The sequence below is a fragment of the Macrotis lagotis genome, chromosome 1 (genome assembly GCF_037893015.1).
Source record: "Macrotis lagotis isolate mMagLag1 chromosome 1, bilby.v1.9.chrom.fasta, whole genome shotgun sequence".
Taxonomy (NCBI): Eukaryota; Metazoa; Chordata; class Mammalia; order Peramelemorphia; family Peramelidae; genus Macrotis; species Macrotis lagotis.
Window position 1 is genome coordinate 229286356 of NC_133658.1, and position 5203 is coordinate 229291558.

A 5203-nucleotide genomic window follows, 5' to 3' on the forward strand; every position below is an offset into this window, starting at 1 on the left:
TTTTAGATATGGCAAATGTGTAGATTTGTTTTGTAAGACTATGCCTATTTGTATTACAAGTTATTGTATTTTTATTATTTCATTTGGGAGCAGATTTGGAAGGGAGGAAGTAGCTACTGATACTGTGGTCAAAAGAAAAACAAGAAAAGAAGCTTAATTTTAAAAGTGTATAGAAAAGAACAGGATGAAATTTAATGGAAAATAGAAAGCAGGACAGCTTTAAAAGTTACATGTTAGTTTTATTATATGCCTTAAACCCCCAAGTTATACTTAATGGAGAATCATGGTTTCACCTATAATCCTGTTTTTTCTGTTTCATTTTGTAAATGGAAATATTTGTGTTTGTGACATTCAGATTAAAAAAAAATTAAAAAAGTAAGTATACCAATCTATATTATGGTCAAATCACTTATTTCATTCCACAAGTCTTACTGACATCTATGAGGTCAAATTTTGCCTCCAAAAGGAAGACCTTTTGGTTCTTCCTGCTGGTTCACTAAATTTGGGATATCTATGTCTGGGACTATTATTACTAATGGCACTTTTCTTGAGTATTTGTCTCCTGCTCTTTTCCCTGTAAATACTTTCTACAATACTTACTTAGTAGACATACATTAGAAGGATTATACTTCTGTTCTTTTTGGTTTAAACCAGTGATGCCAACTCAAACAGGAAAGGATCTCTGTAGAAATTATATGGACTTAGAAAAACAAAATTTAGAATTATTTATATTTTTTATATTATTATTTATTTTGCTAAAAAATATCCCAAATACATTTTAATCTAGACCTAGCCCAGGAGTTTTGCTTTAGTTTAACATGTCCAGTTTAAATCTTCTTAAGTATCTTTATAAGATTTCTGGCAAACACATTCTTACCAGTGATTGTGGGGTGTATTCCATCTCTGGCCAGGAATTTTTATTTTAAACTGTGGTATAGAAATTGACATTTTATTCATAGATACCATCTTCTTTTAGACAGCTCTTCTCTTTCCAAATTAATCTTTCTTTTAACCCTTGTTTTCTGTAGATAAGAATAAGAAAAACACAACCTGTGTTTCCTTTTTTTCCTAAGACTTAAAATTTATGGTTCCTTTTGGCAGTTTCATTTGTGTTGACATGAATCACCGAAAGGGAATAGTTATTATCTAATTTGAAAAGAATTGGTAGGTTCTCTGTTATATTTTGGATACATACTGAGAGAGACAACAGACTTCTCTACTGTTGCTAACAGTTTAACAACTAGTTACCTCAATATCCCTGTTCAGAGAATCACCAACTATTGCTATTCTTTTCTTCCTCTGTTTCTTACTGGATGACATCTCATTCAATGACTTCCATGGTTCCAATTTACCAATATTTGGAGAATAAGCAGCCTTGCCCTTCTCTCTTTCCTCCTCAGGAAAACCCTTAAATTTGTCATTTTTTCTTCAAAATTTTTTAAAATTGATAGCATGTTATTTATCAATATATTCTCCACTCCCCTTTATCAGAAACCTTTATCTTATAAGAAAAAAAATTTAAAGGAGAAAAATCAAACAATTGAACAAAATCAACACAAGAAGTCTGACATTATATACAGGTTCTAGAGCCAAAGTGCCCCATGCCTCTGCAAAGAAATGCTGGTGTTGTGTTTTCATATCTTCTCTTTGGGATCAAACTTATTCATGACAATTAAAAATTATTTTGATTTTAGATAGCAAACACCAAATAAGATGATCATTTATATATATATATATATGTATATATATATATATATATATGGAAATAGCTTTCCTGTTCATTGTTATTTCATTGTATTCAATTTTGTTTCTTTTCGTTCTTCATTTTATTGTTGTATATAGCATTTTCTTGGTTCTTATTAACTTACTTTGCATCAGTTCATGTAAGTTTTCATGTTACCCTGTATTTTCATATTTATTTTTTTTATAATTCTTTGTCTTTTCATTATGTTAATGTACTACAATTTATCAAGTTTTTTCTCAGTGAATGAACAGGAGCAACAACAATGGATGAGCATGTAATTTATTTCCTGGTCTTTACTATGACAGAGTGTTGCTTTAAATTTTTTTTTGATGTATATATGGTCTTTTTAAAAAATTATTTATTTTAAGGCAATGGGGTTAAGTGACTTTCTCAAGGTAGGCAATTATTAAATGTCTGAAGCCAAATTTGAACTCAGGTCCTCCTGACTCCAGGGCTGGTGCTCTATCTACTGCACCAGCTAGCTGCCCCATAGGGTCTTTTAAAAAAAACTGGGCTGACTTACTTGGGGTACTTCTCTTTTTTAGTAGTGGTATCTTTGGGTCAAAGGATATAATATATATATATATATATATATATATATACATACACATATATATCTATATATATAATATACATTTTAATCCCTATCTTAAAATTGTTCAAAATGCTTACCATAATTCAGAGCTTCACCAACAATGTTTTTGTGCACTTGTCTTTCCCAAGACCCTGCAAAATTGACTCTCCCTATTTTGGTATTTTTTTGTTAATTTGCTGGATGTGAGATGAAACCCTAGATTTGTTTTAATTTTCATTTCGTTATTTGTAGACATCTTTCACATAGTTGTTAAGTTTGTATTTCTTCTTTTGAGAACTATTCATGTCTTTGTGGAATGTTTTGTTAACCACATGCATATGTATGTATGTATGTATGTATATTTGTAGATGTATGTTTATGTTGCTTATTTATATAAGCCCTTTATCAGATATTCTACAAAAATTATTTTCTCAATTAGCTACCCTTATTTATCTTACCTTGTAACTGGTTCACATCCTTAATGTCATTGAACTCTTGCATTTAGATACAACCTAACCTTCAGTTATTAACTGAGAGATCTCCTGATCCAGAGAATCCCTCTGGTTTCAGCTCCTGATATCAACCCCTAGAGAATCCTCACTGGTCCAATCAGCTGGACCAAATTTGCAATTGAGCAGATGGTATTAGAAAGCTGCAGAATGGCAATTGGAGAGTCCTAGTCCTGCCCTCAGTTGGTCTGGGCTTCTTTCCTAGGCTTCTTTGCAGTAGGTGGAGCTTTAGGGTGCTTGGGGAATGAAGCAACAAGTAGGCAGAGACACAGCAGACAGAAATGTTTTCTCAAAGAGAAACCAGGTGAGTCCCTCAAATCTGTTAAAAAATTCTAATTAAGCTGCCCTTTTACTTTCTCTTCTCTGTAACACTGCCTCTCTTCAACATCCTGATATGGATAAACGTTTCCACTTTTCTACCTCATACTCTCTATTTTTTCAAACTGAAATTTCTTCTTTTTGCTTCTTTTAATAACATATCATTCTCTATAACAATCTAGAACATGAAGAAATATTCTTTGAGTCCCTTCACTTTCTCTAGGAAGGAGATCAGCTTATATATGGAAGACAGATAGTAATCATATCGTGTTTCTGCTATTTCTCTTACTCACCTTTCAAGTTGACATTTTCATCATTTAAGGGAAAAAACAACAACCCATACCAACTACTTATGAGTGGATATAACTCAACATTGGGCATACAACTGATAACTTTTGCATTCAATTTTTACTTCTTAATAACCTGACAACTGCACTCAGCTTCCTTTCCCAAGTCTCTATATACCCCACCAGCCTTCCCTTCTGCCTTATACATACTTCCTGTTTTACCCATATTTCTTCGTGACCTAGCTACTCTTATCAATTTAGTTTATTCCCTAATTCTTCCACTTGGCTTTTATTACTTATCTTGCCTTGTCATCTACCTTTTACTTTTTTTTTTTTTTTGGTAAGGCAATGGGGTTAAGTGGCTTGCCCAAGGCCACACAGCTAGGTAATTATTAAGTGTCAGTGGTTGGATTTGAACTCAGGTACTCCTGACTCCAGGGCTGGTGCTCTATCCATTGTGCCACCTAGCCACCCCCCTACCTTTTATTTTTAATGTTTTTCTTGAATTTCTTATATAAGCCTTCACACCATGCACTATATATATGAATATACATATATATATTCACATTCATATATATGTATGTATATATATATACACTTAATCACACACATATATGCACATACATTCATATGCATACATAATCTCTTTATTAAAGCTCATTTCTCTAAATTTTTTCCTCATATATCATCACTATAGCTAGTCAAAGATTCTTGAATAATAATGCTGAATAATATGAAATAGTGACGGATTCAAATAAAATTATTATGGACTAAAAGGAGCAGAGAATATAAAATCCCTATTTTTTTTGTTTGTGAATTTTTTTACAGTATCTGATTTGGTAGAGAAAAACACCTCTCTAATAAGTTTTTGCCCATACATATGTAAAAATCATTCAAAACTCCTTGAAAGATATAACAATGGAAAAAATAGCCTTGTTTGATGAACCTATGCTCATTAATATTAGGCAAGATAAAAAAACCAGGGAAACATGTTTACCAAAACCATTATTTCTCTATAGAGATTTAGTACAAAGTACCAGTAAAAATGCTTCCTAGATGAAATAGATAACTACTCAAGAGTTTGGCCTTATTATTCACTCAACAAAAACTAAATGGATTAAGATTATTTATTTGCTGATTGTTATATGTAGTAAGACAATTTATATAGCTCATCCATCAATTTATATCTATCACTTATATGAGTTAAACCTAGAATTGAACAGAAGAAGGACATCTGACTGAATTGTCTTTGGGATAATAGGAAAGGTTTCTAATGGTTTCAAATTTAACCCTTTAAACAAAGGCTCATCCTTTTCATACCAATTTTCTTCCTGTGTTGTTTATGTTTAATTTCTATAGAAGTGAAAATAAGTTTTATCCACAGGACAATGGAAGGATGAATGGTGGATACAAATTAAATTCCCAATTTAAATGTGGCTATAAAAGGAAAACAGAGAAAAGGATGTCATTAAAGAAATGATGATTGTATATCATGAATGAGGATTAAGTGTTGGATTGTAAATTTTCTCCAGTGATATATTCATGAAGTCAAAAGAAAGTGAGGAAGTCACTTAGTGTGTTTGTACCCACTATGTAAAATTCCTTTGAGGACATAGAGAATTACAAGAACAAGTAGGCTTGGATGAATTACAATCCATAATGTGGAGGAAATTTTCACTTTGATGAAATCACAAAACCATTTCAGTATTTTTGAAGTAATGGATAATAAATATTAAAAGGAAGTTGTGATCACAAAGAACTATTATAGTTT